General features: G+C 44.4%; 1 long non-coding RNA gene across 1 annotated transcript in view; it reads right to left on the minus strand.

Moving 5' to 3' along the window:
- Positions 1-19,554, minus strand: part of LOC119950930 — a 31,500-nt gene extending 11,946 nt beyond the window's left edge. The window contains exon 1 of the long non-coding RNA XR_005457465.1: positions 19,395-19,554. This is a non-coding gene — a long non-coding RNA (uncharacterized LOC119950930). The remainder of the gene's footprint in view (positions 1-19,394) is intronic.
- Positions 19,555-23,546: the final 3,992 nt, after the last annotated feature.

Genomic DNA, 23,546 nt, shown 5'->3' on the forward strand with positions numbered 1-23,546 from the left:
CTTTTGGATTGCCGAGAAAAACGAGGACTAACGTTCCCTCAGGTGCAGAAACCTCCAAGGGTCCACCCCTCCAGTTTCTGCCATTAGCCCAGCCAACACCTTCGTCTCGCCCTGATGGGACCAGCGAGCGCGGCCGTGACCTGTCCAACCTTGGCACCTGCACCAAGTTCCAGTTCCCCCTCCCACTATCAGTTTGTGTGTGTCCAAGTCGGGGATGTCCCCAAACACCTTCTTTGCGACTCCCACATCGCCCCAATTGGGACCGTATACACTTAACAGCGCCACTAACCTCCCCTCCAGATCCCCTGTCACAATCACATATCTACCCCCTTCATCTGCCACCACATTCTCTGTCTGGAAACGTACTCTTTTGCTGACCATTACCGCTAACCCCCCCCCCCCCCCCCCCGAGCCCTTCCGTCAAATTCAGAGTGAAACACCTGACTAACCCAGCCCTTTTTAAGTCTCACCTGGTCCTTCACCCTCATGTGAGTCTCCTGCAGCATTGCTACATCGGCTTTCAAAATTTTAAGATGCGCAAGCACCCTTGACCTTTTGACCGGACCTCCTAACCCCTTCACATTCCACATGACTATCCTAACTGGGAATCTCTCACCCCCCCCCCCCCCCCCCCCCCCCCAACCCTTCTTATCCACCACCATCATACCACCGGGCTCTGCCCCATGAGTCTGACCCGCCTCTTTCCATTATTAACACCGAACCCCTTCACCCCCTCCCAAAATCCCCCCCCCTACATTTCCTCTCAAAAATACATCTCCCAGCATCGATCTCTCCCCCCAACCTTGCTCGCCTCGTAGGCCCATCGAAACCTGCTAACCAGGCTCCAAAGTCCGCAGCCCTCCTCTCACCTCACCTCCGTTCACTAGCCGACTTTAGTTAGCTAGCGTGGATGGCTCCCCCCCACAAGGCATACCGTCCCCTCCCACTCAGTCCCAGAGGGAAAAAAACCCGATCCAACCCATACAGTTCACTAAAATAAGATATAACCGTCGCAACACAGAATGCCAATCAACCGAACCAATAACTTGAACTCTGTAACAATGTGAAGTGAAGTAAATTATAATACACGTCAATGAAAAGAAAGTTATAGCATTTATACATTTTCCAGCTCCCCAATCACAGTTCACAGTTTCTCTTCCAGCTCCGCTCCTCACATCTGGCCCAAGCCTTCTGCCCTCACGAATGCTTCAGCCGCCTCGACTGTTTCAAAGTAAAAGTCTTTGCCGTTATACGTCACCCTCAGTTTCACCGGGTATACTATACCAAATCACACCCTCTTGTTGTACAGTGCCGCCTTCACTCGCCCGAACGCCGCTCGTCTTTTTGCCAACTCCACCGTCCAGTCCTGGTAAATCCGAACTCTAGCAACATCCCACTGCACCTCGCGCTTCTGCTTCGCCCAGCTTAACACCTTCTCCTTCAAGCAGCCCTTATGGAAGCAGATAATTACTGCTCTTGACAACTCATTCACTTTGGGCTTCGGCCTTAATGACCGATGAGCTCAGTCCAGCTCGTACCGGGAAGGGTTCTCACCCACGCCCATCAACTCCACCAACCTCTTAGCGAAGTACTCTGCTGGCCTTGGGGCCCTCTGTCCCTTCGGGCAAGCCCACAATTCTCACATCGTGCCGCCTCGAGCGGTTCTCCAAGTCCTCAAGCTTTGCTCGGAGTCCTCTGTTGACATCCACCACCCTCCGCAGCTCGACCCCCATCGAGGTGACCTGGTCGCTGTGCCGTGACACGGCCTCCTCCACTTCCTTCATCTTCTCGCCCTGCTCTCTCACCTCGGCCGATGTCTTTTTGCCACAGCTACCATCACCGGGGCGATTGTCTCTTCCACCAATGACTTCAATGCGACCGCCATCTACTTCCTCAAAACCTCCATGTGCCTCGCAAACTGCTTTTCCAGCTCCACAGCCATCACCTCGGTCATCTTTTCATCACCGTAAGCAGTATGGCCCCACCATGCGGTCCACCATCCGCCATCTTGTCAGCATTTGTGCTGGTCCTTTCATTCAACGGCAAGGCTGCGCTTCCTCCCTTAGCACATAGAGTAGTACAGCACAGAACAGGCCCTTCGGCCCTCGATGTTGTGCCGAGCCATGATCACCCTACTCAAACCCACGTATCCACCCTATACCCGTAACCCAGTAACACCCCCTTAACCATACTTTTTAGGACACTACGGGCAATTTAGCATGGCCAATCCACCTAACCCGCACATCTTTGGACTGTGGGAGGAAACCGGAGCACCCGGAGGAAACCCACGCACACACGGGGAGGACGTGCAGACTCCGCACAGACAGTGACCCAGCCGGGAATCGAACCTGGGACCCTGGAGCTGTGAAGCATTTATGCTAACCACCATGCTACCGTGCTGCCGAGCTTCTGTGCGCTGCTTTTCGCATCCTTTAACAACTTATTATTTTTTCTTTTTTTTCACCTTCTTTCCTTCTTCAATCTTTTTTTTAAATTTAAAATTCTTCCTTCAGCAAAAAGAAGAAAAAATAATTTATTTTTTCTCAAAATTCCTTTTAAACTTCTTTCTCTTCTTTTTTGTATTCCTGAAGAATTCCCCTGGGACTGGACTTCAGTCTCCTTAAAACATTCTTGGCGGGAGCCACGCAATGTGGAACATCTCACCTATAACGTGCCCTGGCTTCGGGCCTGCCGCCTCGTCCTCCATTTGGCTCTCTCCCGCTGGATTTAAGGGCGGGATTCTTTGGCGTCACCTGCCCAGCGACTGGAAATTCCCGCACGAGATCAATGGACCTTTACATGGTCCGTGACCAACCCGTAGGAATCTTGTGGTGGGCACGGCTGCCGCAAGATCACCATGGTCAAGTGTGGGCTTGACCAGGGAGGAAACTCCCCAAGGCTTAAAAAAAGGTCTACATGTGGTCGAATAGCGGTGTGGATCTCACTCCAAAAGCTGGCGAGAAACACCCCACAAAACTTGCCCAAAATAACGCTTAGACATTTCTTTGGTTGAATCGCGTCCCACAAGTATTTAAAAAGGAAAAGAGTAATTAGAGTGAGTGTTTGTCCTCCAGAAAGTGAGTCAGAGGAATAAGATGAGGAAATGGCACATGATCGGAACAGATATTTTGAATCTATCTTCATTGTAGAGGATACAAATAACATCCCAGAAATAATTATGAATCGAGGTGAAAGGAAGGGAGGAACTTAAAACAATTCCAGTAACCAGGTACAAAGTACTGAGAAAATCAGTACAACTAAAAGCTGACAAGTCGCCAAATCCTTAGAGGCTAAAGAAAGTAGTTGCTGGGATAGAGGGTCCATTAGTTTTCATTTTTCAAAATTCCCAAGATTCTGAAAAGGTCCCACTAGATTGGAAAGTAGCAATTGTAACTCTTCTGTTCAAGAAAGGAAAGGAGACAGGAAGCAGGAAAAAAAAAACAGGCCAATTAAGACTTGACATAGAGAAAATGCTTGAATCTATTATTAAGGAGCAGAAAATCTCACTGCAATAAGGTAGGGTCAACATGATTTTGTGAAAGAAAAATCATGCTTTACTAACTTTGAGGAAAATACAGGTAACATGGATAAAGGGTGGCGTGGATGTGGTATCCTTAAATTTCGAGAAAGCATTTGACAAGTTACGGGTATAGGGTGGATACGTGGGTTTGAGTAGGGCGATCATGGCTCGGCACAACATTGAGGGCCGAAGGGCCTGTTCTGTGCTGTACTGTTCTATGTTCTATGTTCTATGTTCTAAGATGCCACATCAAAACTTGCAACAGAAAGGCAGAGCTCATGGTGTAGAGGATAAAATATTAGCACTGATAGATGATTGGTTAGCTAACAGGAAACAAAGGTGGCATAAATGGGGTTATTTTCGGGCTGCCAAGTTGTAACGAGTGGAGTGCCAGAGCTATCAGTGCTCGAATTTCAACTACTTACAATCAACTTCAATGATTTAGATGAAGGGGCCAAATGTATAGTTGCTGTTTTGCTGATGACATGAAGCTAGGTCGGAAGGTTGGTGAAGAAGGCATAAGCATAAGCATCTGCAAAGGGATGTAAGTTAAGTGAGTGGGCAAACATTGGGTGAGATTTAACGGAGTCTGGGGGTGATTCAGATCAGCACATTTAAATGACCTGAGGCTTACTTAAATATGCGTTTGCAGGATTCTCCCAGCGCCCAGGACCTAATGCCATGCCTGGGAGACATCGCCAGGACGCCGTTTAGTACTGTCTTCTGCAAACCTGGACCAGTCGTAATGGTGCTTCGGGGGTCTCCCAGGCCGTGGTCGGGAAGAGGGCAAGGTGATACCCAGGCATTCCTGCTGCCCCATGGGCACCTTGGCTCTGTCAACTTGACACACTGACAGTGCCACTTGGGCACCCTGACAAGGTTTCTGGGTGGCATGTCAAGAGTGCCCGGGTGCCAGGGATAAGGCCCTGGCAGTGCTAACCTGGCAGCCAAACCAGGTAGAGGGGGGCAGTGAGCAGGTGTTCCTGGGGTCTCGTTGAGGTTGGGGTGTCAAACATTGTGGGGGGCTAAAAGGAGGCTGGGGAGAAAAAGATCAGGACAAGCAGAATAAAATGCGCTCCGATCGGCGAGGAGCCTTACCTGTTGGATTCGTCAGCCAGAAATGACTCTTAAGTGCGGCCCTGATGGAGGGAAACACACCCAGGCCAAAGAATCTGGCAAAGTGCCGTTGAATAGCGCCCAAAACCGAACGTATGGTTAAATCGCATCCAAGGCATCATCCATTTAAGATAGATGAGGAAAATTTCCTGCTCTCAAGCGGCCATGATCTGTGGAACTCTTTTCCTCAGAGAGTAGTAGAGGCAGGGTCATTGAATAATTTTAAGGCAGTGCTGGATAGATTCTTGACCAACAAGGGAATCAAAGGGTATCGGGTGCAGGCAGGATAGTGGTGTTGAATCCATAATCCGATTCAGTCATGATCATATTGAATGGCAGATCAGGCTCGATGGGCTGAATGGCCTACTCCTATTCTAAATCCCTAAGTGCGTATGTCCAATGGTGCATTCCCGACCTGCAAAAAATTCAGAGGAAAATGGGGCAGTGTTGGGAATGCAGAGGAAAATCAGATTTCCTCCAAAAAGTAAAAGTATGGCCATTCACGTACTGAAAAACACCTCTGGACACTGACAAAAATTCTGCGCACGAAATTAAATAGAGGAGGCAGTCTCCATACCTCCTGAACTTCACCACAAGCACATTACAGTTGCAGGGCACTGCAAAGCTCAAAAGATGTCCAAGCCTGCCTGGAAAGTATCCCAGCCTGGGATATATTATTTGTTGAAGTAATATTAATCAATAAGGAAGTTACCAGACAATGGCTGCCGACAGAATGCGGAGCTAATGAGTGGATTCACTATGCAATCCTAGTGAAGCCAACACTGTATTCAACAATATCAGTCCATAACCACCGTTTCCATTTTGTTGGTGCTGTTGTTATTTACAAATCCTTTGGCTCATCTTTACTTGTTTCTTTACTTAACCCATTAACCACACACACCAATCCCCCACTCCGCTTTGCACCATCATCTCTTTAGTCATGTAATCACTCTTGCCCATCATCCATGCCTCTGTTCTTGTTAGATCTTTCAATTTTTTCTAGTTCTGTGGATAGAGGCTACTCGACATGCTGAGCATATCCAGCGCTCTCTGTTTTCATTTTAAGTACATTGATGTTTGCTGTGAAACAAACATCAAGAAGAAAGCTCTTGCAATTATTAGAACATTTTAGCCTATCTCCTTTCAACTGGGGTTTATGCTGTACACAGAAAAATCATTTCGGGCTCTGAACTTTCTGACTTAAGGATGTTAGGTGGACAGACGAAACGGAGACAAAGAGCTCAGGATTTTGGTGGACCATGGAATGGACAGTGAAGGATATGGTGGCAATGAAGAAGGCAGGAGCAAGACATCAGGCAAAACTAATCAGACTGATTGCCTCAAGGTTTTGAGCTTTTCCTCCAAAGGTCAAATAAATGTTTCTTTTGCTCAACTGGCAAAGTCCATAGAATTCCAACAGCACAAAAGGAGGTCATTCAGCCCATCGGATCTGCACCGACCATCTGAAAGAACACCCTGCATAGGCCCACACCCCTGCCCTATCCCCGTAACCCCACCTAACCTCGACATCCATGGACACTAAGAGGCAATTTAGCATGGCCAATCCGTCTAACCTGCACTTCTTTGAACTGTGGGAGGAAACCGGAGCACCCGGAGGAAGCCCATGCAGACAGGGACAGAAAGTTCAAACTCCACACAGACAGTCACCCAAGGTTGGAATTGAACCCAGGTCTCTGGTGCTGTGCGGCAGCAGTACACCACTGTGGCAATGTGCCTCCCAGTCAGTTTTATAATAATCTTGCACCTCAATGATATATTACTCGTCATTTGGTTAACTCTAAGATAGGATCCTACTCGACTGTATGTAAAGTACCTTGGGCTGGATTTAAAGCCAGCAGGATTCTCCGTTGCGCTGGCAGCATGCCCATACCTGGGTATTTTCCGACAGCGTGAGGGTTCCCATAATGGGAGACCACATTGGCCGATTGGCGGGACGGAGGATCTTGCTGCCAGCGGTGTAGCGCCTCACCCGCACCTGGTCTATGGGAAAAGTGCAGAATACATCTGCCCTTAATTTCAATTGGTTTCAATGGGAGAAAAATCCCATTTCCCCGGTTCCCACAATGAACATGCAATCCCTACTGAAGATCCCAACTCGGTAGTGAAGATGAAAATTAGCCCCATAATATTGTTAGAAAAATACTAATGATGTCACTGACTGCTTGATGTATGATATTTCACTCGCTTCTCTTCTTAACATTTTGTTCATCAAGATAAGATGTGTTAGCACTGCAGAATGAAGCACTGTCAAGTCTTGTATAGAAAATCCAAATGCTGTTGCTCTACTCCATCCCAACAGTTATAATCCCTATAACCTGTAAGAATTACACATCAAGCTTTCACAGTTTAAGACATTTACTGTAGCAAATGACTAAAAACATTATTAACTATACAATAACGTTGTAGGCAACTTAAACTTCAAACCACAGAATGGAATACCCACCTTCTTATTGTTGGCAAAACTGAAGAAACACTTGGCTGCTGTGTTACACAGTCCTTTAAGTAGACATCCATTTTCCCAGAATCAATTTAAAGTCACCCTTAGATCTCGAGGGTTTATTCTTGTATTTTTCTTTCCTCAGCCTGGTAACTTGCAATCTTAAAACTTATTTTCCAGTGAAGTTTTCTTTTCCCAGAGACTATACCTCAAGCCCAAGCTAGGTGAGTGCTACAGCCTTAACTGCCCACAAATGTGGCGGTTTCAATCAGAGCGCAGGCATCCACCCATCCTCCTGAGCAGCGAACCATGGAAATCCTTTGGGTGTGTAGCTGCTTTCCTGTCTCTTGAAAACATTGTCTGTGATGCTGAGTGATATTCTAGGAAAGCTTGTAACCTGATCTATACAATGGCTTCCTCCACATCCTTCCCATGATACCTAGGTAGAAATTCCATTTAGCTATCCTTGGTAACCTGATTCTCATCTTGGCACTGTTTAAAGCTTGACAGTTTACAGTCTGACATTTTCAAGACTTTTCTGGGAGTTTGGAGACTCTCAGTCACCACTGTTAACACACAGGCTGCAGCTCTTGTCTCCACGCATAAATATCTTGCAGCTTCTTCCCAGTTAAACTTTGATCTTTAACAATCAAACCACGCAGGCTTACTGCCATGCAGAATTCAGACCTGGTAATATGATTATCTCCTTTTTAACTGAAAGGCAGAGCGTAATAATCTTACAAGCCTCATAATTGAAGCACAACATTGCACTCTCTCTCAGATTTCCAAACACCTATTCCTGATTTTTGTCCCTCATTTTTAACAAGCATCCCACGGCTTCTGAGTAAGATTGTCAATTATTATCAAATTAGGAATGGGAAGGTGTTGTGCTGTGAGACCATGCTGATGAGGAATTAGACTGAGGGTGGCCCAAAACCATTACTTAAAAGCCTCTTCCAACCAGAAAGCTATTGGTATCACTTTGATTTAAACCCAGTACCACAAGTCGAAAGCCACCCACTAAACAACCCATTGTTCCGATCTATTTGCCACTTTAATGGTAGCATCAACCAATTTAAGAAAGCTGGTTAACTGCTGTGTTAAAAATAGAGGAATGTCATATAAGCATATTCCTGTTCATCTACTAATATCAGGAACAATTGCTTCTCGGCTATTGCCTCTTGTATTGAGCCTGTAGCGAAAGGCATTATACCCAGAATTGATTGTCTCAAGCACAGTGAAAGAAAGAAGCTATTTCTATATAATATAGCCAATTAGCATGTCTCTCAAAGCACTTTGCATTCAATATGTTCCTTTGAAAGACAGCAACTTACATAGGCAAATATAGCAACCATTACCCGAACAGCAAGATCCCAATTACAGCAAGAGTCAGTGACCAGTTATTATGGATTTTTTTCATGTTGCTTAAGTGAAGAATAACCTAAATTATGCTCAAGAGAAGAGCTAAAGATGGAAAATAAAAACTTCTCAAATTTGATGCGAAATGCTTACCGCGCTAGTAATGTAATAAAGTCCCCAAACCATCGCTTCCAACTTACTGGACAACCTGCCCCGTGAAATATATCAGGGCTCAGCTGGGGTGGTTAAGAGGGCCAACTCAATGGAAAATGCGCACAAAAGCCACCTTTCTCAATGGATATTTGGATGTCTGACCTAGTTACCATGTCCAAAGATATGCAGAGCATGTCAATTTGGCCCTTAAAGACAAGAAAGTAAAAGAGAAAGAAAATTTTCCTCAGGCAAGCTACTGGCTTTCCCATGTCTATCTATCTTCCAAAATAATCTCCTGCAGTGTGAACTACTCAAACAGAAAGTTATTGAGTGAGGAGAAGCCAGTGCGTAAATTGAAGCTGTGGAATAGAAGCCTCTGACTGGGAACATTTTCACTAGAGAGCAAAATATCAATAAAACAAGCTGAGAACATTATTGTTCTATGACAATACCACACGCTGTGTAGTATTAACACCAAATGTCAGATACAGATTTAACGTAGTATTTTACTGGCACACCCCAACACACAAATGTGATGTGGCTAGCCAAAAGTAAACTTATCATAAGAACTAACGGCCAAATTCCGCTGTGATTTTGTCCAAACAAATTCCAGCGAGGCCTCTAATGTATTGATGAGGATTAGCCTCAAATGTTGGAATGGCAATTTGAGTGCAAATTTTTGAGAGTCAGTGACGTGATTCTAGCCCTCACCACACATGTGTAAGGACCCTTCCTGTTGTGTCGCTTATTTCCATTTATTTGTCTTTGTGGTTATCATTTTTGATCTATGGATGTTTAATGGACGTATACTTTTAAGTCAAGCAGAGGAAGTGAGGAACTCAAAAGTGACAATATAGTACACTGTGCTATTGGAGAAAGCCTCTTGAACAGCAGAACTCAGAGATTGGAGGGATTTGGTTTGATTGGGTGGCTGCTGGCCAATGAATTAGCAAAAGGCCGGATCTGCCTGGTGACAGGAGGTGATTGGGTCCTGCCTGTGAGGGCTGGGTTTCCGAGGATGCAGAATGTGACAATCGGACCCTGCGTGCTGAGAGGAGCAGCTGTGAGTGTTCCTCTCAGTCTCTCGCTTGCGCTCTCCAGAAATACTGCCTATTACTATTTTTCTAAACCTGCAGAAAAGTCTTCTGATCGGGAGGAATCTACAGTGAAAACCATTACAAACTAAAAACAAAAGGTTCCAACTGAAGGCTTAGATTGAAGAAGAAGGTGCAATGGAAGATGTCCATCTTTATTTTATACCCCTCCTTCCCCTCTGTGTATGTCTGTCTTGTGTGTGTGTAGAGGGTGGGGTGTGTTAAAGAGGGGGGTTAGGAATTAGATAATAATTAACCAGCTGTATTTGCTGCAAATGTAATTATTGTTATTGTTATTAATAAAAATTAAGTACGTTTAAATTTACAAACCTGGTGACTGTAGTTATTGGGCAGTCATAGACAAAAGACTTTGGTTATTTTCGAAGAATTATTTGATAATTTCAATTGTGTTGTGACTCCAGGTCAGGTAGGGCTGGAATTGACCACGCACTAGCCCAGGGGGTCATAACACATGGGCAAATCTGATATGGGCTCATTGCTAAAGGATAGTCAATAAATGTTGACTAAAATGAAGCTGAATTTCAGTAGCTAAACACATCGGCTGGCTCATACGGGGCACCATATCCCCCCCCCCCCCCCCCCCCAGCTCAGTCTGTCTACTGTAACCCAGCTGCCAAGGGGGGTTAATATACTGGGAGCAGCTTTATTGTTTCAAAACTGGTCTACTGCTTCCATCTGAGAGGAAGTATCTACCTATAGATCTGCCAGTCAGTTGGCTGACAGTTCTAGTATCCCAGCAGTGCCAGGACAAACAGTGGGCACTACAGCACGATCCAGAGAACAGCTGGTGGAGCCCAGACTGACAGTTACGTCAGGGATTTTTGACAGGCCAAGCTGGCAAACCTCAGCAACGTTTGTGCGCAGGTTTGAGAAACCGGCTTGTGGGCTGAAAGGGGAGGTACAGTATTGGGGGGGTTGGGGGTGGGCATAGGGGACCTCTCACAGGAGACCACCCAGTGAATTTTTCTAACCTTGTCTCCATTTCTCCTGCCTCATGTAAAATAGCTATGAAGGTGGAATGAGCCCTCAAGTCGACCACTTAAAGGCCTCAATAGTCCTCAGGAAAGGCGAGCTGCCTGGTGCCTGCCCAACCCCTTGTAATATGGGACAAAGATTGGAGTTGGCTTTATTTTACAAACTTCCACTACCCCCCCCCCCCCCCCCCCCACCTTACATACAACGATACACATTAGAAGCACCAGTAGGCCACGAGGCCTCTCAAACCTGTTCCGGAATTCAATAAGATCATAGCGCACCTGATTGTAACCTCAACCCAACATTCCTGCCGACCCCGATAACCTTTCACCCCTTTGTTAATCACGAATCTATCTAGCACTGCCTTAAAAATATTCAAAGATTCTGCTTCCATTGCCATTTAAGGAAGAGAGTTCCAGAGAAGCACAGCCCTCTGAGAGAAAATAAATTCACCTGATCTCTGTTTTAAATGAAAGACCCCTTGATTTAACCACTGACACCTTGTTCTAGATTCTCCTACAAGAGGAAACATCCTCTCCACGTCCACCTGTCAGGATCGTATAGGTTTTGATTATGTCACCTCTTACTCTTGGAAACTCTAGCTGGATACAAACCTAGCCGGATACAAACCTAACCTCGCAAAGCTTTTCTCATAAGACAACCTTCCCATTCCTGGTTTTAGTCTAGTAAACCTTCTCTGAACACACTTACATCTTTCCTTAAATAAGGAGATCAGTGCTGTACACAGTACTCCAGATGTGATCTTATCAATGCCCTATACAGCTGAAATATAGGGCGGGATTCTCCGTTGGCCAACGCCGAAAGCGGGAAAGGTGATTCGGCGGAGAATCGTTCCAACGCCAAATTTGCGGCAGGCGGCAATTTGACGCCAAATAGCAATTCTCCATTACCTCGAAAACGGTGTCAATGCGTTTCACTTCGCACGTACAATAGGTGCCATTTGCATGTCATCAGCGAGCCTGACGCGGTACTCTCCAGGGCCTCCGCGATTCTCAGCCTCCAATGGGCCGAATTCCCAATGGCATGGTACACTTGTGAAACCGGCTTGGCAGCTGCTGAGGGAGAGAGAGAGAGGGGGTACGGAAAGTGTCCAGCATGGCTATAGTGTGCTGACAGTTGTGCCGCTGGCCGGGGGGCTTCTGCCAGGGCTGGGGGGAGTAGTTAGGGGTGGCCAGGAGGTGGGTTGTGGGATAAGGGTGGACAGACATGGAGCACAATTGCCGCAGCTGGCAAGGCAGCCATGCAGCTGCGCACGCCGCTAACAGCCCACTTTGAACCTGGTACCATGGGTCATTTAGGCTCCCCCCCAGGGTACCCCACTGGATGCTCTCTGGCTCCAGACGGCCCATCAGCTGTATGGACAAGCTCCACACAACCAGTGCCACCTTTTTGGCTGGGATAAGTGTGTGTAGGGAGTGTAATGTGTATGTGTGGCTGTAGCTTGTAAGCCTCCCGAGTGTCGATCACGGACGTATACTGCACCTTTTATCAGTGGAATTCAGTGTGTTCCATGTGGCACCGGTGCTAGCCCCTCAGCGGTAGTGGAATTGGCCCAGGTACAGCGCCAGTTTTTCTGTGGTAAACGTCCCCGGATTCTCAGTGGTGTCCTCGTCTCAGAAACAGAGAATCCTGCCCATGACCTCCCTTACTTCTGTCATCGATTTTCTTCACAATAATCAATAACATTCTATTAGCCTTCCTAGTTACTTGCTGTACCTGTACACTGGCCTTTTTGATTCATGTACCCGGACACCCAGATCCCCCAGCATCTCAGAGTTATTCAATCTTTCACCATTTAGATAATAAGCTTCTTTCTTATTGTTCCCATCAAAATATACTGAGGAGGAGACAGTGGCATGGTGGAATAGTCACTGGACTATTAATCCAGAGACCTAGGGCAATGATCTGGGGACCTGAGTTGAAATCCCACTACGGCAGATGGCGAAGTTTGAATTCAATAAAAATCTGGAATTAAAAGTCTAACAATGACCATGATACCATTACCAATTGTCGTAAAAACCCATCTGGTTCACTAACATCCTTTCGGGAAGGAAATCTGCTGCCCTTAACTGGTCTGGCCTAAATGTGACTCCAGACCCACAGCAGCGTAGTTTACTGTTAAGTGCTCTCTGTAATGGCTTTGCAAGTCACTCAGTTCAAGGGGAAATTATGGATGGGCAATAAATGCTGGCTCAGCCAGAAACGCCCACATCCCTTGAAGGATGTTTTTTTCCAATCGAGACCACACTCTTTGTTTTTCCATTGCAATCATTCTTGTCTCCTCGATTTTGTTGATACTACAATTGTCATGGTTCTTCTAAACTTCCCTTCCCTATTAAATGCACTCTTCTACACTCTGCCCTCCTCCATTAATCTTCACAATGTTGGAGACAAGTGCAGCACTCTCATTTAACATATTGATTTTTGTCATGCCCACCATTGCCTTGGAGGAGCGCAAAAAAGAAAATTGGACAAGAAGAATCGCTCAGCCATAACAGCTCGCCTGATTTTTCTCCTGCTGATTTATGGCGAGGCAGTGACCCCCACATGCTTTTCTTCTCTTTCTACCTTCCTCTCGGGCAAAACTTAATGTCCTGACAGGAAAGATGGCAATACGTCCAATTGATTCCAAGGCCTCAAAACTGCAAAACTCTTCACTCCCTTCAGTTTATACAGACTTCCAAATAAGAGATTTGGCACCATCTAATCTGTATATCTTTAATGGTCCCATATTCTTGCCAGTACAATGACCCTTAACCATGGAATTTGTTTCTTCAAAACTCAACTGAGGACGGTGTTCTATTTTTAGCACATTGGCTAAGATGTTCCTGTCAATGTTATTTTAGTAACATTTTAGCTCCAGTTTAAATGGATCAATGACTTTAAAATGGTATAAGTAAGACATCAGTGGACATTGAGCCATTGCCCTGTGCATTACTAAGAGTATACAAGGGAAATTGAAGCTCAGCCTGACTAATAGAAGCTCCTATACATTAAAGGTGGCATCAGATGTACCGTCTTGGAGGCAACAGCCACAACCAACTTGAACAGGGTTGAATCCTTTCTAAATGAGCCAAAACCCTTCCAATCATGTCGCTAATTGCCGCTTTCAGTAATTTCACCGCAACCAGATCGCCTTGGATCACATGCTAATCCAGAAAGAGTTTTTTTCTGTCTTCTTATGTTGCACAAAGTGTTCTGAGGAAATGTAATCCTTCAGGCTTTGCTGAAAAGACACATTTAGTCGCAGAATATAATGGGAGCGCTTATCAGCAAAAGAACATTTGCAAGTAAATGACACCGGCCAAAAGGATACAAAAGCCTCGACATCTACACCCTTTGCGGTTTATTGCAGACTGTCTGGAAAAAGCGCTGCTTGTTTGTTAAGAAACAGTAAAGCTGGGATCAAGAGCTGAATGTGGATGGTGGGAATCAAAAGTGACATGTCTGCCTCTGTGGGCTGAGCACTCTCTTTGTTTTCAAGGTCAGGGAATTGTGCTCTACTGAAGGCAGAGTGCCGAAGACCAAAGAAAGTTTCCGCCCTCGGGCTGGTCTGACTCCCCAGCTGAGCTCTTGGAGCCCACCTTCAATATTCATCAGGCTGCAGAACCATAAACATCTCTCAGTTCCGGGGCATCGCTGGGGCAGATGGACACTGTGCCCTCACAAACGAGGATCAAAATGGAAAGCCCACTCAATTATGTCAGTTATTAAAAGAAACTGCATTCAGATTTTGAAAACGTCAAAGCCGTATTGAAAATATCATCAGATAGGGGAGGATCCATTCAGATTTAAATTGTTTGTGCAGCATCTTACATCTTATCAAGCCTTTCAACTTGCAATGTGTATGTGGTTGATGTAATGTTCACAAAGACCACAAATATCTTTTAAATTGAACAAAGCTATACATTTATTAGCACTACTTAATTGGATTCAACACTTACTCCTATATAGTACACAGTTAATAATTAACATAATCTGCACTCATCTACTACTAATCTCTATTACATTAATTATGATCTGCTCTCACTCACACTATCTTTCCGTCTGCCTGTACTCTAACTATCTCCTTCACTTCTCTACCCCACAAGGCTTAGCATCAATGCCTTATATACTTGTACATTTAGCTCCCTCTAGTGGTTAATTTAGACATTTCATTAACCTTGCAGTTCTTACATTTATGATAATGTCACAGTGTAGTTCAAGTTGGCATTTTGTGGGGTTGGCATGGTTTTATGAAGAATGGACCAATGTCTGTTCTTCACCTTAATGATGCTGGTATTGGCATGTCACAAATTAAAACCAGGGGTGATGGTTTGCACCAATTCCTCTCAAACTTGACAAGTTATCTGGCCTCCTGATTCTTTGTTGGCTCGCCAAGTTTAGCCAGTGAGTACTGACCACGGCCACAGTTTCGATCCCAGTCTGCTCTGTTAGGACTGCAGCATTTGCCCTCTGCACCCTTTGTAGAAAAGGAAAGTAGGGGGCAATTCCTGTTTCTGATGATATTCAATGACACAGGCAGAAAGTAAGCAGATATTCTTGAAAGGATGGCCAGAGCAGATCCAATAGCAGGTTTCAAAATAGAATTGGACAAATACTTAAAGGGAAAATATTACTGTACTACCTGGAAAGTACGGGTCCATTGGAAAGCTTTTTCACAAAGGATATAACAAAGAACAAAGAACAAAGAAAATGACAGCACAGGAACAGGCCCTTCGGCCCTCCCAGCCTGCACCGATCCAGATCCTTTATCTAAACCTGTCTCCTATTTTCCAAGGTCTACTTCCCTCTGTTGCCGCCCGTTCATATACCTGTCTAGATGCCTCTTAAATGATGCTATCGTGCCCGCCTCTACCACCTCCGCTGGTAAAGCGTTCCAGGCACCCACCACCCTCTGCGTAAAAATTTTTCCACGCACATCTCCCTTAAACTTTCCCCCTCTCATCTTGAAATCGTGACCCCTTGTAACTGACACCCCCACTCTTGGAAAAAGCTTGTTGCTATCCACCCTGTCCATACCTCTCATAATTTTGTATACCTCAACCAGGTCCCCCCTCAACCTCCGTCTTTCCAACGAAAACAATCCTAATCTACTCAACCTTTCTTCATAGCTAGCACCCTCCATACCAGGCAACATCCTGGTGAACCTCCTCTGCACCCTCTCCAAAGCATCCACATCCTTCTGGTAATGTGGCGGCCAGGACTGCACGCAGTATTCCAAATGTGGCCTAACCAAAGTCCTATACAACTGTAACATGACCTGCCTACTCTTGTACTCAATACCCCGTCCGATGAAGGCAAGCATGCTGTATGCCTTCTTGACCACTCTATCAACCTGCGTTGCCACCTTCAGGGTACAATGGACCTGAACTCCCAGATCTCTCTGTACATCAATTTTCCCCAGGACCCTTCCATTGACCATATATTCCGCTCTTGAATTTGATCTTCCAAAATGCATCACCTCACATTTGCCTGGATTGAACGCCATCTGCCATTTCTCTGCCCAACTCTCCAATCTATCTATATTTTGTTGTATTCTCTGACAGTCCTCCTCGCTATCTGCAACTCCACCAATCTTAGTATCATCTGCAAACTTGCTAATCAGACCACCTATACCTTCCTCCAGGTCATTTATGTAGATCACAAACAACAGTGGTCCGAGCACAGATCCCTGTGGAACACCACTAGTCACCCTTCTCCATTTTGAGACACTCCCTTCCACCACTACTCTCTGTCTCCTGTTGCCCAGCCAGTTCTTTATCCATCTAGCTAGTACACCCTGAACCCCATACGACTTCACTTTTGCCATCAACCTGCCATGGGAAACCTTATCAAACGCCTTACTAAAGTCCATGTATATGACATCTACAGCCCTTCCCTCATCAATTAACTTTGTCACTTCCTCAAAGAATTCTATTAGGTTTGTAAGACATGACCTTCCTTGCACAAAACCATGCTGCCTATCACTGATAAGTCTATTTTCTTCCAGATGTGAATAGATCCTATCCCTCAGTATCTTCTCCAACAGTTTGCCCACCACTGACGTCAAGCTCACAGGTCTGTAATTCCCTGGATTTTCCCTGCTACCCTTCTTAAACAAAGGGACAACATTAGCAATTCTCCAGTCCTCCGGGACCTCACCCGTGCTCAAGGATGCTGCAAAGATATCTGTTAAGGCCCCAGCTATTTCGACCCTCGCTTCCCTCAGTAACCTGGGATAGATCCCATCCGGTCCTGGGGACTTGTCCACCTTAATGTCTTTTAGAATACCCAAAACTTCCCTTTTCCATATGACAACTTGACCTTGAGTATTTAAACATGCATCCCTAGCCTCAACATCCGTCTTGTCCCTCTCCTTTGTGAATACCGATGCAAAGTACTGATTAGGAATCTCACCCATTTCCTCTGAGTCCACGCATAAATTCCCTCTCTTGTCTTTGAATGGGCCAATCCTTTCCCTAGTTACCCTCTTGCTCCTTACATACGAATAAAAGGCTTTGGGATTTTCCTTAACCCTGTTAGCCAAAGATATTTCATGACCCCTTTTAGCCCTTTTTATTGCGCGTTTGAGATTCGTCCTACTTTCCCGATATTCCTCCAAAGCTTCATCAGTTTTGAGTCACCTCGATCTTACATATGCTTCCTTTTTCATCTTAGCTAGTCTCACAATTTCACCCGTCATCCATGGTTCCCTAATCTTGCCATTTCTATCTCTCATTTTCACAGGAACATGTCTGTCCTGCACTCTAATCAAACTTTTCTTAAAAGACTCCCGCATTTCAAATGTGGATTTACCCTTAAACAGCTGCTCCCAATCCACATTCCCTAGCTCCTGCCGAATTTTGTTATACTCTGCCTTTCCCCAAGTTAGCACTCTTCCTTTTGGACCGCTCTTGTCCTTGTCCATGAGTATTCTAAAACTTACGGAATTGTGATCGCTATTCCCAAAGTAATCACCGACTGAAGAAGCTCTCTTGAAATCCAAGTAACATTCGCTGTTTAGACCATCAGTTAATGTAGCAAAAGATAACTAGAGACCATTAGTACCATAACTAGAGGTCGTCGATGTATAATAGTCACCAAAGAAATCCAATGGAGAATTCTAGAAGAAGCTTCTTTACCCAAAGAGTTGTGAAAATGTGGAACTCACTTGCAAAGGGATTAGTTGAAGTGAATATAAGGGATGCATTTAAGGTCAAACTAGACACACATATGAGGAAGGAGGAAATAAAGGGTTACAATAATAAATTTACATGAATAAAGATGAGAGATGGCTCGAAAGATATGGGGGGCAGTGCCATAGTGGTATTGTCGCTGACTAGTAATCCAGAGACCCGGAGTAGTCCTGCCATGGCAGATGGTGAAATTTGAATTCAATAAAAAAATCTGGAATTAAAAGTCTAGTGATGACCATGAAACCGATTGTCGTAAAAACCGATCTGGTTCAACAATGTCCTTAAGGCAATGTAATCTGCCGTCCTTACCTGGCCTGGCCTACATGTGACTCCAGATCCACTGCAATACGGTTGGCACATCCTCAGGGATGTGCAATAAATGCTAGCCCAGCCAGCAATGCCCACATCCCATGAACGAAAACAAAATAAAATATGGACTGGATGGGCCAAATTACCTGTTTCTGTGTAGGTGCGCAATGCATGTAATCCTTCCCTGTGGATGAATTTCTAGGGACTTAACCCTCTGAAAGAAATCAATGGTTTCAGGAGGAGAGGGAAAGTAATTGGAAAGACAAACCAAAAAGTTAATTGCTGATTTCTAAATGCAGAGAACCGAAGAGACAACCATATCATACATTGGTCCAACATCCAGAAAGGCAACTTAAACCAATACAAAGAATATTTTTTTCTTCTCAGGGATCTGCACAATGGTATGGGCAACAAGTAGGCACAAACAAGCAAAAGCCCATTATTTTTCTTTATTCATTCATGAGGTGTGGACATATTGCTGGCTAGGCCAGAATCTATTACCCATCATTCATTGTCCAGAAGGCATTTAAGAGTCACCATATTGCTGCGGGTCTGGGGTCACATGTAGGCCAGACCAGGTAAGGACAGATGGTTTTTTTACGAGAAGCAGCAATGGTTTTGTGGTCATCATTAGACTTTCTAATTCCAGATTTTTATTGAATTCAAATTTCACCATCTGCTGTGGTGAGATCATACCTTGGTCCCAGAGTATTACCCTGGGTCTCTGGACTACTAGTCCAGTGACAATACCACTATGCCATCGCCTACCCCACCTTTATCCAAAATAATCCACGCAGCTAATGACATTAGCAATGGCCAGTGCAGGTAGTTTTTTAAAAAACTTTTCAAATTGAGCAGTAATTTACCGTGGCCAATCCACCTACCGTGCACATCTTGGGTTGTGAGGGTGAGACCCACGCAGACACGGGGAGAGTGTGCACACTCCACACAGATAGTGGCCCGGGGCTGGGATTGAATCCTGTTCCTTGGCGCCGTGAAGCAGCAGTGCTAACCACTGCACCACCATGGCGTCCGTGAAGGCATTTCCAATAAGAACACTCAGGCCCTTTATTGCTGCATAGGACTGTGCCAATGTTCTGACACACGACCTTACCTCCTACCTCCATCACCATCACAGATCCAGTTATTCCATCCTCCTTAGCTCTAACTGAGCACACAAACACACTTACTGTTACTCTGCTCTGCTGCATCAGCTTTTGAGAAAAGCAACAGTTGTACGGTAAGTCTACCGTAGCATATGCTACTGTCACTGTATCTCTCGCACCATACTTCAACAGAATACTAGCCAAAAGCAGCAACTCATTTCTTCCATTAACAAAATGAATTGCATAGCAGGGCATTGCATACCAGCCTTACAGCTCAGCAAGGAAGTAAAATCTCACAGACTGTGGGATTTTATAACCTGTCTCCAGATGGTGGAAGATTACTGCAAATGACACGAACAATATGCTATTCCAAAAATATGTAACCAAACAGAGGCTACCTATCGAAGCAATCTAACAAAGGGTAGCTGAATGTTAAGTGTACCTTTAGCATCAAAGCACAAATCAAGATTCGTGACCGAATCAGATCAATACAACAAATTCTGGAAAATTAAAATAACATCCTGGCTTATCAGTTAAATATTTTTGTGAACTGGTATTTAATTTGCAACTCGCTGATAAAAAAAAAGGTTTTACATCGATTCCAATCCAATGCTCGCTGTGTAATTGAACCCAAGAAACAGATTATCCAGCTTTAATCCCTGACCTCTGCTGAGTTTAAAGATTTCATGCAGACACCTCTGGGTTAAGAATGTGAAAATCATCTGGCAAACCCTGTTAGGATAGGGATATATGAAGATATAATAATGATCACTGGTTTGTTACTGCGGGTTACTTCTGAAATCTGTCAAAATGTCCATCCATGAGCCTCTTAAAATGTATAATATTCCCCCATTGCCTCCCTGAGTGGATCATTTCTTATTTACAACCCATCAAATTAATCTTAACTTTATAAATCATAATTTCTTGATTAAGTTCATGTCCCCATACGTACCTTAATATTGCACACTGTACTTGGATTCAGTTTAAGGATGTTAAATAAGCCAATATTGGAACCATCTTTTCCTAATGTAAGTATCTATAGCACTGCAAATCATTCCTCATAGTTGGATATATGCATTATCTGTAAGTAGCTAGCAACCAATGTGTTATGTGTAAGTGTTCTAGTGACCAAATTTCACACCTGCACTAGAGGCTGAAGTGAACATAATCAGTTCAAAGTGGTTCTTCTGGTGAACTAGACATCATGGCAAAATTAAACAAAATTTCAGGTTCTTTACAAGCTTGAAATGTGATTGTTAATATCATCTAGGAGTCAAGTGACAGCGAGATCTCAGGGCAGTTAGCTTCAAGTGTATCAGGTGGGTTGCCTTCACTGTACTTTCTATGAAGATATCTCCCCATAACTGTGCATATCACACAACCTGGGGACAGGATTCGGATTGGTCATGCCACCATCTCAGTGTCTGCACCGACTCTCCAGGTGAGCATCATGATTCAGGACCATTCTCCCACCTTTCCCCTGTATCCCTGCACAGGGGCTGGTTTAGCACAAGGCTAAATCACTGGCTTTGAAAGCAGACCAAGGCAGGCCAGCAGCACTGTTCAATTCCTGTACCAGCCTCCCCAAACAGGTGCCAGAATGTGGCGACTTGGGGCTTTTCACAGTAACTTCATTTGAAGCCTACTTGTGACAATAAGCGATTTTCATTTCATTTTTTTTCACATTGTGACTGTTCAAATAGTCATCTGATGCCCTTTTGAAATCCTCAGTTGAACCTGCCTCAACTGTGCTTCCAGACTGAGCATTCCAGACCCAAACCACTTGTGTGAAAATGTCTTTTCTCCGATCACATTTGCTTCTTTTGCAAATCACTTAAAATCTGGGCCCTCATATTCACAGTCCTTATACGGGTGGAAATGTTTCTCCCTATCTACTCTGGATAATCCCCTTACGATTTTGAATATCTCTATCAAATCTTTAGCCTTCTTCTCTCTAAGAAGAACAGTTCCAACCTCTCCAATCTATCCCCTTACTGGAGCATGTTGGACCAAACGAAAATTTTCATGGTAAAAGTGTTTCAAGCACTAAGTGCATCCCAATGACTCAAACTTGTTATTTTACTGCACTTACCTCTCTTTTATGTGGTCAATTTACTTACATGCATTTATTTACATTTGCATTTATTTGGGGCGGCACGGTGGTTAGCACTGCTGCCTCACAGTGCCAGGGACACAGGTTCAATTTCGGCCTCAGGTGACTGTCTGCGTGGAGTTTGCACTTTCTCCCCATGTCTCCAGGGGTTTCCTCCGGGTGCTCCAGTTTCCTCCCACAGTCCAAAGATGTGTACATTAGGTTGATTGGACATGCCTATAATTGCCCCTTAATATCCAAAGGGTGAGGTGCAGTTACAGGGACAGGGCGGGGAGTGGACCTGAGTAAGGCGCTCTTTTAGAAAGTCGCTGCAGACTCGATGCGTCGAATAGCCTCCTTCTGCACTGTAGGGATTCTATGGATCACAAAAATACTTCATTGGCTGCAAAGTCATAGAGGTCATGAAAGGTACAAGTCTTTTTCTTACTTCTTACGCGCACCTAGTCTATTTTCACATCCCACATGGCCAGAATACTGGAGAGCTGCCAAAGTCTGTCGAGCCATTCCCTGCCATGAGTCAGCACCTTCAGAAGAGAAATGGAGAAAACAACTTGGAAAAGGTTGCCAAATCTGTATGGAATAAATTTAAACAGGGCACTTTCCTGCTTAACAAACAAAACAGACAAGTGTAGTTAATTTAATAAAGGGAGGCTAACTCAGGATCAAAATGTTATTTCTGCGCTGTGCTCCAATTTATTACTCCCCAAAGTTAGAATAATTGTGACATTTATTCCATGCCACTATTATAGGTTTTAAGTGACAATCTAAAAAGGGAAATATCATAATTAACCAATTCTGCAATTCTAAGTTTGATCATTATAAATAAATGTCTAGATTATATATCCCAGCTATAGTAGCATTAGAGTACTCCTTGTTCTATATTTAAAGCTCTAAGTAATGTAATATGGGTACAAGAAGATTAGTATAATTTATTCAAATACCAGATCACAACCTTGTAATCCAACTTTCACATTTGCACCTTTAAGAGGCGCTGTTTTTAACAGAAAGCATCTGATGAACTGTTTTTTGGGGTTGTTGAAAATTAAGTGTGATGGCACAGTTACCATTTGTACTCGACAACATTCAGACAAGAGTGACATCCAGTTGTATGAGAGCTCTGCTTCCAGGCAACCACGATGAAGGCTGCTAAAGATTTATAAGTGACGCAGGTCCTGTGAACATTGGTGAAACCCAAGGCATGAGATTTTAAGTCTGAGACTTAAGAGCTTCCTTTTGTTTATGCTGGTAACATCAGAGGTAGAGCTGAGAAAGGAAACATGCTGTCAAAGCATTTTGCCTCATACACATGAAATGAAACGAAAATCGCTTATTGTCACGAGTAGGCTTCAAACGAAATTACTGTGAAAAGCCACTAGTCGCCACATTCCGGCACGTTTTCGGGGAGGCTGGTACAAGAATTGAACCGTGCTGCTGGCCTACCTTGGTCTGCTTTAAAAGCCAGCAATTTAGCCCTGTGCTAAACCAGCCCCTGAGGGCAAATTCACAAGAAAAAAATGGAATTCCTGCCAATCTGTCCTGATGAATGTGAGGTGAAAAGCTTTGACAGTCTGTCTCCTTTTCAACAATACTCAAGTTCTGAACTACAGAACAACTATTTGAATATCAGAGGTATCGGCGAACCAGTACAAAAGATCGCTGAACTTCAAATGTAAATGAGTTATCCCCAAAAGCAAATGCGTTTTCTACAATCTTTTCCACTGTTCAAGATTCCATCTGCCCAAAGCTAACCCCATCCACTGGCCTTACCCACCCCAGGATAAAATTGCAAGATTTTGCTGATTGGGCTGCTTTAGAAAGGCTCTTTAAATTGCACTCATCTTCTTCAGCACACAGGCACCCACAGGCATGTTTTAAAATGGTTTGCATATCAAAAATATTTAATTAATTCAGAAAATGACTGGTGTGCAACAATGGAACCATTAAGTGAATCAGTATAGATCTTTTTTATAAAGTGAATTTTAGCGATTTGTAAAGCAGATTATTAATGGCTCGAGGACGTGCCTTCTCAATTATAAACGTTAATATTTGGTGATGGATCCATTTTGAACTGAATTCACCTGGTCACCACTCTCAAATACATCAACAAATAAATTTTAATGGCA

Source organism: Scyliorhinus canicula, chromosome 16, assembly GCF_902713615.1.
Source record: "Scyliorhinus canicula chromosome 16, sScyCan1.1, whole genome shotgun sequence".
Lineage (NCBI taxonomy): Eukaryota > Metazoa > Chordata > Chondrichthyes > Carcharhiniformes > Scyliorhinidae > Scyliorhinus > Scyliorhinus canicula.